General features: G+C 34.3%; 1 protein-coding gene across 6 annotated transcripts in view; it reads right to left on the bottom strand.

The window, feature by feature from the left end:
- LOC106157176 (receptor-type tyrosine-protein phosphatase delta) overlaps nucleotides 1-13987 on the bottom strand; it is a 97295-nt gene that overhangs the window by 76054 nt on the left and 7254 nt on the right. For 2 of the 6 annotated variants that reach the window (XM_086999159.1, XM_086999167.1), the window contains exon 1: nucleotides 4532-4684. The exons of 2 other annotated variants lie outside the window; for them this stretch is intronic. The gene's annotated coding sequence lies outside the window, so the exon portion shown is untranslated. Of the gene's footprint in view, nucleotides 1-2506; nucleotides 2982-4531; nucleotides 4685-13987 lie in introns of those variants that run through there. 2 more of the 6 variants (XM_086999154.1, XM_086999162.1) reach the window with 1 other exon arrangement.

The following is a 13987-nucleotide window of genomic DNA, read 5'->3' as shown; positions in this document are numbered from 1 at the left end:
ATAACTATTGTGACAGGTTAAATATTCATAGAAAAAACGTACAAAATGAGTTACTCTTAAGGTTAAAAGTTTTTTCCAGTATTAAAGTTTATTCTATTCTGTGGTTATCTGCAGTAGACAATATGATATCAATTTTTAATCTAAAATTATCTGATTGCCATCAATTCAATGGATTAAATAAAATCTGAACTGTCAAGTGGCCAGGATACACCAGGAAACCTCATAGTAAAATATCCACAGAACCACCATAGTCCATTATTTATCTCAGACTGATTTTCACATCATATTTCCTACAAAAATTACTTTATCACATTTTATCAAACTTAATTCATATAATTGTGTGTGTGATTCACATTCAACTGCTTGCAATATCCTGCTTCTTAAAATATTTTAAATTTTTATCATTTTCATATATTCCCTTTATTTCCTCTTTACCACCAGCTGGTACATCACATTCAAGTCTTTAATTTAAAAAATTCAAATCAAAGTATTCACCTACTAATTCAAGCAAATACCATGCTCACCTAACAATTCATCACTAAAAGAAACTAAAAGCTACACAACTCTAATCAAATACAGGAAACTCACCAATGATTGCTTCTGTGTTACTTCAACTCTAAAATCTGTTTGCCTTTTTTAATTCTTAAAACTGTGTAAGATTTCTCGTTTCATGCAATATTAACCACTACTGTCACCTTCTTTGTAAGACACCATCAACTGTGGCTGTAGGAAAGACAAATGAGCGAGGACGTATTTCGGGACTCGTGTCCACGATTGGTACGGGGTTAGTGGCATCTGCCACAAGACCAAAAGTTTATCAGATCAATTTTTCATGCACGTGCCACTTACTATTTCATGGGTAAGATAAAACATCATAAGACAAAAGAAAAAATCAGATTGCAAATTTTTCCATGCTGATGATTTTGATCATGTCAAAATGACGCCATTAGGACATATTTTCATGCATGACAAACAGCATTGTTTTTTTCTTGTCCAATGTGTATAAAAATGTATAAAAAATACTGACTACTGATTACACAGACCTGTGGTCAGCAAAGGGGGGAGGGGGTTAAGTGACTTCTTACATTTTGTGGAAGTTGCCCAAACCTGAGAAATGATACAGACCTTAGATCAAAATTTTAATTCAGAGTTGATCTTTTCAGCCAGGACCATGGATCTTCTAAACCTTCCAATCCCCTCTGTTTACAAGTCTGATATATCAGAAATAAATAAGGCACTTGAAAAATAAATTGATATGAACCAAAACGTATCTCTTAATAATATCAGGAAGGACCTTCTTGGTCATACTCAACTATTTTTAGCATTATTATTTTTCCCCACCTTCCATAAGTAAAATACATCATCCTCCTCATGAACATAATAACAGAGTTGAATCTAGGTCAAAGGATCACAAACTAAACAAAAAAATGTGGTCAATAAAATCTGACTTGTTCTTTTACATATAAATTTACATAATTTCAATCCAGCCGCACGTAACTTTTAAATTATCAACAATATGACACAGGTGAGAGGAGCATTATGAAAGAGGGTACTTATTAACTACAACAAAGCAAAGAAAAGAAAAGAAAAGAAAAGAAAAGAAAAAAAAACACACATTACGATTTTTACTTTATATCCAATCAGGACCCCTATGTTAATCACTGTCACCCTCCCACTGCAGTATTTTGTTCTGTGCTCTCTCTCTCAGTGATTTATGACCATACAAAACAGGTAAATCTGACAGGTGAGAATTAATCATAAAAGAAAGGTTTAAGGACAAGACTAAGGTGAAAGACTCCAATGCAATCCCATATATTTTATCTATATAAAGAAATTATAATGTACAAAGGAGGAATTTCCCCTTATACCATAATTTATTACTACTTGTGTCTAGCTATTCACTTAGCCAGTGTACAAGAAACTTATTACAATATTACTCAATTATTGTGATGTTTTAGTGAAAAAGAAAACAAGTCAGCCTTATGAAAATTACAGTGTATGGATGCCTAGATTTTACACGCACATTGACACCACTACAAAATTGTTCTTGTCAGCAAAATGCATCTTACTGATCATAGACTGTATAATTTAACGTTCATCTTGAAACCACAATTCATGCTTCATGGTCAGTAATTATTTCCTGTAGTTTTCACGGTTTGGTGAAAACAACTACATTTTTCATGAAGTGACACATATACCATAAATAAAACTCAAAGTCAGTGTAATATCTCCTTAACAAAGATTAAGTACAGGTATTGTTCAACATGGATGAGAGCACACATATTTAAATGCCAAGCATGTACTAAGGTCCTAAGAGATCATAATCATCCTCACACAATTCACTGACAAAAAGAGTTTACAAAACATCTAGAGCCCTACCTATCTTTTGGGTAAGCAATCCATTATTATCATGAACATTCGAAGTTCTATTCTAAGACCACATCATTTACTGTGACTTTCAAATAATTTCAAAGCAACCCACACCATGGCACACAAATTTACTCACCTAGTTCTTGGCTGGACACTTATTTCTCTCTTCGAGATATCTGTTATGTAATTCCAATAGTGTTAGCCTGCACTAGTCACATATACACCATATGGGCAGAAGCCTCATGATTCATGAATTTTCATAAGTAATCTCCAAGCAGTTTACAATCCCCACATTGTTTGAGCTAATATCTAAGTGTCCTCCTCTGTGGCTATATTAAGCCTTATTCCCTATGGCACCTGGGAGCTGATATCTGACCTACACAGGTCAAAACACCAGCTGCTTAAGTGACCCACAATAATGTGGCCTTCTTTACCTGGACCAGCTGGTACGGTATTATTAAAAGGAAGCAAATTTCCTTGGTAGTACCAGACCTGGGCACTTGCTTGAACAGTAGCAATGTGGCTGAGATGCTCCAGTCCACCACCACAGCACAGCTAGACTAATGAATATCTCAGGTGACAGGCAGGCTGGCACTAGCAGTTGAACTGTCCATCACTTCTGATTGCCTTCAGGCTACTGGGGAAGCTACTGGACATAGCATGGGTGATCTGTAGAAGCCAACTGCAATGCACTTCTTGGGCAATAGGGGGTAATTAATTTTAATGGGAAGCCATCCAGGTCTGTAATTAGCTCCCAGCCTACCTATAATTTCCTCCATTATAATAGGGCCTGTCAATAACACTGAACTTTCCCTCTTTAAGGAAATTGCTGTTTGAACTTACTGGGTTCAAAGGCAATTACTGTACTCAGGTATATTGAGTGAATGTAATTACATATATGATACATATGGAATTAATGTTCCCTTTCTGATCATAAATGGTCAATTATTTGATCCATTTTCTAAATATTACCACAGAGGATGGTTTAAATCTTTGATTCTAGTGATAATATAAACACTGGCCATAACCAAAAAAGAATGGATTAGATGTGACCCAAATAGTTATATATAATGAGATAAATTAGTCCATAAGTACAGACAAATATTTGATTTCCAAATGCCATGGAAATATTTTAAAGCTTAACAGCAACAAAAGTTATAAATGAAGAATGAGAAGATGACTCAGTAAAATAAAAAAAATGAAATGATCAATAAATAAATGAAATGAAACTTATCTACTCTTAAGGACTTCCTTCTTTACTAATCGCCACGACACCTTCAATTATAAATAACCATAGACTTTGTCTCAATACCATGCTGGTCCACTGAACTACTCCAAACCTGCCCAGCACAGAGGCAATTTCTCCAGCAATTGCACAGCTTACTTCATTAAATTTTCATGGTAATAGAAATGTCACATCTCTAGCTCAGCAAATGGCTGTTTATTCAACGATATCAGAAGAGGGAATTCCATTTAGTCATGAGTAAAGACTGCTGTACGATCAAGTACCCTGGGGAAAGGTCATCCATCACCCAAATTAATAAAAGTTAATCCAAAATGATTTCTTAGTCTGTCTCATACAGATCTATATTTTCTTTAGTCCCCGAGTTTATCATCATCTTCTCACAGATGCAACAGCTGGAGGAGAATGATTGCTGCTTTACGGTAATTAAACTTTGAAAAGAACTTAAAAACACTGTGAAGTAAGAACCAAATCCAAATGTCAAATCATATTTTCCAGTTGCTATTTTTTTCGTAAATAAAATTAATTGAGACTCTTCAAAATGTTACCATAAATGAACTGAATTTGGAGTTAAGAGATGGAAGTGTTTCAGCAACCAAAGTAATACAACCAGGTTAGTGAGCAACTAAGAATAAAGTACACTAAATGAAGTAATACTCTGGGGAGAGAGAATGCACTTTAAGGATTTTCTGTTGGGAATAACTGTTTAATTTAAAAACAAGTCTTAAACCATTTTGTAAAATATCCAGCATTTTTATTTCAAATTGTATACTTCTAATCAATGGTAACAATTCAAATTTACTTTTGTCAACATCATAATCTTTTAAGGATCTAAACATATCTGACAATATGATAACTTCTAACGCACACCCTAACACCACCACATCCATTAATACAGAAATAGACATTGTTACCTACCTCCTTCAATTCTGCTAAACGGATAAACAACTTGCTTATTAAAGCTGATCTGGTGAAGACAAAAATATCTAAATTTCACTGATTTCAAATATCTGGTAAATCCATAAAGTCAAATGGATTCAATAGTTCCAGGAACACAAAACAGTAGCTGAACACTGCAAGCACAAGTCACCAAGGATATTAACCGTTTTCTAAAATTTACCCAACCCTACCCAATATTTCATTATTCACTCCTCCTGTGGGTCTGTCCCTTTATTTGTTCTACACCTGCTATCCCTTTAAATCATCCATATGTGGCACTCTCTACATTGACGGTCCAACAAGGAAGGCATGGAGCAAATGCCTCCTCCCAAAAAAACACTTAATTTGTCACGAACTATTTTGTTCAGTCTCCCTGTTGAAATGTTATATTAAAGCACAGGTCGTTTTTAAATTATTGACCACACGTCTTCTATTCAAAAAATTTTAAAACAATTTAAACAGTGTTAGTTGGCTTACCCATATGTTGATTCATTTCAGTGGCTTTGGAAAAGCAATTACTTGGTGGTTCAATTGTACCAAATGCTGACAACTGGTGTTACTCAAAATGTAATCTACTTGGTCTGGTACAAATTGGACTTGACTGCAAAATATATCAAATACATCAGTTTGGAAGTAAGTATAGTGCATGACCCTTGGCTAGCTTTAATTTAGGTATTGTATTCTAAAAATAAATATTTTTAAATGATTCTGTACAGTGAGAAATGTTTTTCTGTCTGTCTGAGATTAGACTGACCAAAACCTTTCAGGCACAAAAATAAAAACAAGATGTGATTGCCAAATGAGGAAAAGCATGGGAATATCAGAATCGCCTAATGGTGCTTGTTTTTTTCACAAACTTATTTTCTAAGACAAATCTTACCAACAATTAGCTTAACCACTCTCAAGGAAAATAATGGTAATAGCTTTTACATTTTTATTAGTATGGCTTCTTCTATTCAACTCACTTTGTCATAAAAGATTCAACATCAGCTTGTGCTTCGGCATGCTTTAAGCTCCCATTTTGTTTTCAGTTTCGCAAAAGGCATCTTCAGACTCTGAGACATAATAAGACAGTGCAGCTTTATGAAATAGAGATCTAACCATTAATGACATTCCAGTGCAAAAAGTCATCTAACATTTGATTTAAAATCATAAAACTTGATTACAGTGTCATCTTTTGGGAAATAGTATATTATAATGTCATTAGATTGAAATAGATCTACACTGCACTGGAGTTGATTAGCAGTGTATTTTACTATGCTCAGTCCAGATAGAAAAGTGCAGAGCCAGAACAAGGAGAATCCCTGCATAGGCTACCATAGTTTTATTCTAATAGGTCACTGTACAAAATGATGATAGTTAACAGTTAATTTATAAAGAGAGTAAAACTGTTTGTTCCCGATTTCATATATACATGAGATGACTTTTTAGATTTTTAAAATCCTTTAAAAAATAATCCTCGTTTTTGAGGTGTATGCTGTGTTCATTATCAAATAAATTTAACTATATACAGATACATAAAGAAACATAAAATGAAGATGTTATTGTAAGGGACATGAGTGAAAAATAAACACACTACACTGTAACTCAGACACAGCAGGTGTTCTTCATTCCCTTCTTTATTAAACCTCGTGATATCCAGTCTTTCTTCATATCAATGCTCTCTTAATATTGTCAAAGTCATCAACTTTGCAGCTAATGAGGTCTTCTTCCCTACACAAAAATGCCTTCTTCATAATACTCTTTGATGGAATATGGTCATTATGTATATTAAAAGACATCAACAATCCAGCAAGCGTAAAAAGCTGTCAATTTCATCTAAATTCATTGATTTTTCTAAAATAAAAACTTCAACCATCACTTCCAGTTTCATCATAGAGCACAGATTAGATATCAATTTTCCTTCTTTTTTTCCATCTCCCATTCTGAGGTCAGCAGAGAAAAGCAGTTCAGAACCCTCCCACTGTTTTTTAATCAGTTTTTCAGGATGATAAGGTGTGGACCCCTAAGTGCCAAGCATATAAATTTACAAGAACCATGCAGTATGTTGGCAAGGGAAATGATAAACAGAAAAAAAAGGAGATGTATTGATTCTTCAGAATCAAATCCAGCAAACTGGTCCTCAGAATTATCTTAATAATTATATTCTAGAAGAGCTGATGATGTAAAAACACTAAATTCTATTAAAAATGCTCTTCAGTCCAGATAATCCAGATAAAGAGAACAAATAACATTATATACATGTACATTTAGACACGAAAACATGTTCTGTTGATTTTTTTCTTGATAATGGCATAGACTTAAATAATGTATATGCCAAACAGTGCATTCTGCAGCTTCAGTTCCATACATGCAACAAAATAGCCACATGCAGATCTAGAGAGTGCTGTTTATACATTATTTACACTGTTTTTTATATTTTTTATGTCAATGGCAAAGCTTAAGTTTAATAAATATCATGTTAAGTGCCGACAAAAAAAATTTAAGACAGTGCATTCAAATACCAGTAGTATTAGTTCCATAAAGTAATTGTCACTGTCATGCAAAGACCGAGAGAGCAATGGGGTAAGCAGAGGCACGGCACAGCAGTTCTATCTTATTATGTCAGTTGATTGCATGATGTTGCTCCTGGTTTTACAGCTCCTAAAGACAATTGCACCACCTGCACTAGAATCAACTGTGTATTGATCCCTTCATTTCCCAGTGTATTTCACAGATGTCAGAATGAACAACCAATTTACATGATTAGCATGACTCGATTGGTTCGACAGGGAATTCTCCTTCCAATCACAAGAGACTTTGAAATTGTACTGTCGGGGCTTCATATGAGGCCAAATGATTCAACAGTGTCCTATATTATCCTGACTTCTCACATAATATTATATGTAGTACTCAGGAAAGTATTTTTGAAAAGATCTTAAATTCTGTGTAATTTTTTAGATTTTCTTGTCACTATGGGCATGTCGTGACGATCTTTGGATGACCTGAGAGTGGCCAGTTCATTCCTTTTGCTCAGCTCATTTCCAATGTGGTAGTTGAAAATCAATTTCTCTAGTACACTCATTTCCTAACAAAGAGATGCAAAATTAACATACAATCTCTTAAATGAATTTAAGAGTGAAAATAAAACTATTTTACCTTCAACTTGCTGCATCTTTAAAAATAAAAACATAACCCAACTAATTAAAGTTGTTTGTTGTTTATGAGATGGTTACATGATCACGCACACCTGCATCATGAAATCTACATATCTCTCTTCTAGAATTTCAATCACACCAACCAGCCTAAAGCAATTTTTATTAATGAGTTACAAAAGAAAAACCGTACACGATACTACTAGTGTATCAGTGAATCAGAGATGATTAGTTTTTTTATCTAATTTCTACAAAGAGCAAACCACAAATGGTAATAACCATCTGTGATGGAGTGACACACAAAGTGGAAAATGTGGAAAACCTCACACCTAAATTGCAGTAATCAGGAAATATAGAAATTACTGTAAAGTGGCTATTCTGGAAGATTTCAGGCCATTACCATATCAAATACCTAAATGCACTGTATGCAAACCGTCACAACTTGTGCTTTTCATTCTTTCTTAATGTAAAATAAAATGATGAGTACCCTACAAAACATGGTAATCTACACATTTCTATAACTATCTCATTGTTTCTCATCGAAAATGTCCCTGTAAATCATTTTGGTACACAATTTTGCTCAAACGGTGATTACTAGTAATGTGGAGGATGCTAATACCAGAATTGAGCTCATTTAACATATGACCTATTCTCTCACATCACTTGTTATGCCATCACTGTATACTGTGTACGCATAGATTCTCTTGTTGCAATTTTTAAAACTTTATTTATCAATTTATTCATCTTTTTCATTCACTAATTCATTCATACGTTTACCTATTCATTTAATTATCATCCATTTACTTATTGATACCTTCATTTATATAATTGTGAAAAATCAGCACTTGCAAACAAACCCTCGTATCAATTATATCATTAAGGACATTGTAATCCTTTATTATCATCCAGATACCGAAAATGAGTTTTTTCCTACATCTCATTATTCAATAATGCACCTATCTTTGTGCAGATTTAAAACAATAAAAAACCCAGGAAACAGGAAAATATAAAATATCGGCATTTATATTTTTTGTTGCAATGTATAATGTATGTTTAAGTTTTAATCTTCAATTTAACACCTTTCTAATTTGAGGTAAGATAGCAATCAGTATGGGGCGTAACTTCAACCCTGAACAAAATTTTATCAAGAAAATTTTGGCAGAGTTGACCAGGAATGTATAAGCTACAATCCCTTGCCTTCATTTTGGTTTAAATGTTTTTGTTATGGAGTTATGGAGTAATTACAGATTTTCATTAAACAAAGGCATAATTTTGCTTTATCGACAATAAAATCTGAACATTTTTAGGAAAAATCACTGGCAGGATTTTGGAGTACTAAATCATGTCATGAAATCAGCATTAAAAGGGTGATTGTGGGTGCTCAGGTAAAAGAAATTTGAGAAACCAATTTTTTAGTTTTTACCCCAAAATCGCAATTATGATGTCACCCATAAGATAACATATGTGTAAATGTTAATTTATTTAGTCTCTGAACCCTGAAGATTCATTTATTACCCAAAAAGAATGTATGTAAGACAGTAAATAAGAAGTTTTGGGCAAAGAGTGACAATATCCTCAACTGTATTGCATCATCATAACTTTCTCATAATAATGATTGCCTAAACCTTTAATTTGACCCATTTTGATTGCAGAGTAATATTACATATTGATAATTCATAAAGACTTTGCTTCTATAAAAAGGGAGAAAAATAGCAAACCCCATATAAAACTCTCTCACTACAATAAAGAAAGAAGTGAATTCAAGGAATTCATGAGAAACCTTCTAGTCATTGCTGTTTTAGGGTTTTCATGCGGATCCGCCTCCTGTTAGTATCTAACACTTTTATCTCTGCACAGGAAAAAGGCACCCTGCTGGTTTCTCTAAGAGAGGAAAAGCTATCAAACATCTACAAGTGTAATGCAAAGGAGACCAAATAAAAGCCTACACAATGGGATATCTTCTCTGTCCTTTTGCCATTTTCCTTGAAAGTGCAAATAAAACCATCATGCATTTCCACAACACAAAAAGATGAAAGCAGCACCTTAATGCAAAAATCCTTTGTCTAGACCCCTTTTTTCAGACTTTTTAATTAAAAAAGCTAATAACATCTTGGGATCTGTGCTGTTTATCCTGCAGTTTTGTGACAAAAGTTGGGGATCACTTTATTCCGCCTGTCTGTGAGTCTGTGCATTGTTAGGAAGTTGAAACTTTGGGGGTTGATAGACCTATCATCAGGGATGTGCATGAGCACTTTGGAATTTTAGTGCAACAGGGGTTGGACTGTCCCTGGGAGGTGGTTGATTCGTAATTCTTTTTACATCATAATTTCTTCTAACTCCTCCTACATTATGGGAGTGAGGAAGTTCAAGTTTGAGATGTCTTTGGGGGTGTTTAATTCTTAATTATTTTTGCACTATAATTTCTTCTAACTCCTCCTACACTTTGGGAGTGAGGAAGTTCAAGTTTGGGGATTGATAAACCCGTCATCAGGGATGTACATGGACAATTTGGAATTTTACTGTGTCTGGGGGTTGAGCTGTCCCTGGGGGGGATGATTCTAAATCTTTATATTGCAAATTCAGCTTTCTCCTCCTGGACCATTAGGGTGAGGAAGTTTTAACTTCAGTGACTGAGAAATCTATCATGTGGGATGTGCAAGGGCATATCGATAATATAGGAGGTGAAAAAAAGCTGTTCAAATGTTATTCCTGAAGCTACTGAGCTGATTTTACAAAACTTTTCATGATAGCGGAGCAAGAGATAAAATTCCCCATGATGAGAAAAGCTTACTATACCCACCATTCCTCAGAGAATTAGAAGCCAGGAGATCAGGAATTAAAAGGAAAACAAGAATATCTAAAACTGCATACAGGAATATGCTTTCATAAACATAAAGGATTAATGGCCAAGCAACACATTCTCATCAATAGAAAACAGACTGGAGGATCTCCAACACAGAGTAACTTGCACCAGCTTGCTGAAGTTGAATTTCAATAAAATATCTCTACCACTCCATTTGATATCATTTCTAGCAAAATCAATACTCTCTGGCTAGTTGCTAGATATCTGTATTGGCTACTGCCAAGAGGACACTGACAACAGTTTCCTTTATCCCTCTCTCTCTCTATTTTTTTTTCCTTTTCTTGCTTCGAAAGTGATACCTTGAGAGCAATTGATTTAATGAAGGGAAATGAAAACTTTAGTCAATCAATTAATATAAACATGTGAGTGCTATCCAGAAAAGGGGGGGGGAGGCTGGGGTAGCACTAGCAATTTTTTTCGCTTAGCCAAATCACCGATTTTTTGTCAATTTGTTATCAAAATGGTTATAATTTGACTAAAACAAGTCGAGTCAAGTCCGTTTTCTTTAGCCAATTAAGGCCAGTTTTAGCATTTGGCTAAATTGGCGAGTGTTAGTGCTACCCCAGGGAGGGGTGGAAGAGAAACCAGAGTCACTTTAAATATTCTACCTATTTTACTTATTTGCTCTGAAAACATGCTCTACAAAACTTTCTTCATTTATGATTACAATATTAAGTGATTAAAAGGTTACAAATTGTCTGCTATAATGATTGCCCAGTACATGAATTTCATCTCCTTATCTTGTAATTTGAAAAATCTTGCACCTATAAGATTTTTGACAGATATGTCTCCTTTAATGTGCATATCAGCCCAAGTAATGCCACTGAGTGTATTTTCATTAGTGTGTTCGCTGCTAGTATGTCTCACTATCATTTAACCTTCGTTTCACTCTAGCTGCAAGATGATACCAGTAATTACATTATTTGAATTACGAGTAGATTCTATACTTTCTTATCCAGCCCTTGCTGCACAGTAGTCATTTGCTTGTCTTCATAGGCTACAAACACGTATTATATTAAGATGTCACACAGTTTATGTCTTTATCAAACCGAAAAATATAGAGTATTGCCCTTATCTCATTAGTTTCAACAAAACATTTTAGGCCTAACTTAAAAACTGAATAAACAAAAAACTTGGTAGCTATCAGCACAAAAACTGGTAGACAAGATTTCTGAGGGATTGCAATCAAGCGTCTGCTTCTTCAAATTAAGTAGGCCATAAATTTACGCTAACACTTCATCATTCTTGGTGCCTAATTACATTGCATTACTGTTGTTCAATAGCTATAGATCATCTCCTCACAATAATCTTCTGCAATTGCTCAGGTATGGATCCGCTGCTAAATAGTTTGGTGTAGGTTCCATCTGTCGCAAATAACTACACTTGCTTTGGCAGAGGCCCATACTCTGGAACCTTTGCATTGCTTTGTCTTTACCAGGCCCACAGCCAGCAATTTCAAATGGGGGGTTCTTTTCTAAAAAAGTAGACCTTTCATCATAAAATTTTCATGTACCTAGATCAAATTTTACCCAGAGTGGACCTTTTTCCAGCAAAAAGTGCAGTTCTTTTGAACCCCCCATACCCCTTGGCTTCGGGCCTGTTTTAGTGTGTGTATGTCTGTGTGCGTGTGTGTGGTAGTACTCAACACACAATGTACTTCTAGACACCATGATATCATCTGACTCCGTCTCACTCCCTGTGCTTTAGGTCACTAAATCAATTAGGTCCAGAATGCCTTGGGTATCAAGCCTGCCCACTGTTAGTTTAAAAATACATATCACTTCTAAAAATATGACCAATATCTCTGGTGTGAGAAAGAAATCGCACTTACTTTCTCCTAACCCCATGCTACTTGCATGATTATGAATCGACCAACTAAATGGCACACTTTATTTGTGCAAAAATAATTAAAAAAATTTATTGCTTTACACGTTTAAAACAATCTATGTAAAACGCACATCCACTACAAGAGAATTGTTTCTGAATAGTAAATTTGAAAGCTTTTTTTTTTCAAAATATGCAGGTTGTCAAATATTGTTGAAAGACCAATGAATAATATTATACAAACTTCAACTACAGAAAGCAGATATGACCTTATGCATTTTGATCTTAATTGGTGCAATCTGTAAGTAATGTGAAGTGATATGAAGTCAAAACCTCATAATATGAGGGCTTATCCCAAACTCCCAAATTCATATTTCTTACAGAAAAAAAAAACTATTGGACATAAAGAGAAAAGTTTCCCATGACAACGATGTATAGCCAATACTTTTTAAATGCTAGTCATTCACTGAATAATGTTCCCTGATGACCTGTCAAACCACCCTGCTTTAAGAATGCATTTCCGTTATGACTTCTGTGATTGCCAATTCAAACTTCCCTACATGCAATGCCGATTGGACTTGAATATTTCAATTTTTTTCTACTTGAGAAAGAAAACATCATTAAAAGCAAGCGACCATAAGAACCACTATTATTTTACCAAAATTAAAAAAAAGCTTTTTTTTTCTTTTTTCCATTTACTCTTACGTACTTCCAGGATAAAGAATCAGATATTGATACAACATAATATGGTGCATATATTAATCCGCAGCCATTATTCACATATTTGTAGTGATACATCAAGAAGTGAATAGGCAGGATCTGACAAGATTTGCTTGCATGTGCAGCTGAAAGATAGCTCAAACAAATCTGTGCAAGGTTTACATTAATAAGGAGTCATTTCATACACGCAGGCTTCACTTGCCAGCTAATGACATGGAAAGGAATCATTAGATGTACAATTACATATCCTCCTTTTCTTCATATTTCTGATCAATAAAGAAAAAGATTTGAGAAGAATATCAATGAAAAGGCACTGAAGAGAAACCAAAAGGGACTGGTCATGCCTGCTAAATCTATTGCATTTTGGCAAGGGAGAAAATGTTGCATTTTTTTTACTGTAGTTGTTCTATCAATCATGTTTCAAGAGCCAAAAAAGTAGTTCGTGTGAAGTCCATCAATCACAATCACTCTCAGTCATTCACTAAAAACCAAAAAAAAAAGTCTGTTTATTTTTATCTGTTTTTTTTTTTTTTTTTTGACCACATTTTTTTTCAGATGTCTCAGAGAAAAACAGAGGAAATATATCAGCCACATTAAACTTTGACTTAATATTGTGTTCCTTTTTTCTTTGACTGGTATATGCATAATGAAAAAAAACCTGAAATGTTTGCTGGAACACATGGGTTATCTGGACAGACACAATCTAAAATAAAAGTAAAAGACATTTAACCTTTCTTATCTATCAGCAGAGAGATAAAAAATATCAAATGGCATGATATTCAATAAGTCAAAACAAAATAAACCTAACTCTGTATTCATCTTTGTAAGCTCTCTTCAAAGATTTTCTAACCAGACCTATTCTCTCTCTTGTATGCATGCAGGCTCTCTCACACA

Source organism: Lingula anatina, chromosome 1 (genome assembly GCF_051362555.1).
Source record: "Lingula anatina isolate TDL-2025a chromosome 1, LinAna3.0, whole genome shotgun sequence".
Taxonomy (NCBI): domain Eukaryota; kingdom Metazoa; phylum Brachiopoda; class Lingulata; order Lingulida; family Lingulidae; genus Lingula; species Lingula anatina.
The sequence above is the reverse complement of the archived record's forward strand: the minus strand, read 5'-3'. Positions and strand labels throughout refer to the sequence as shown.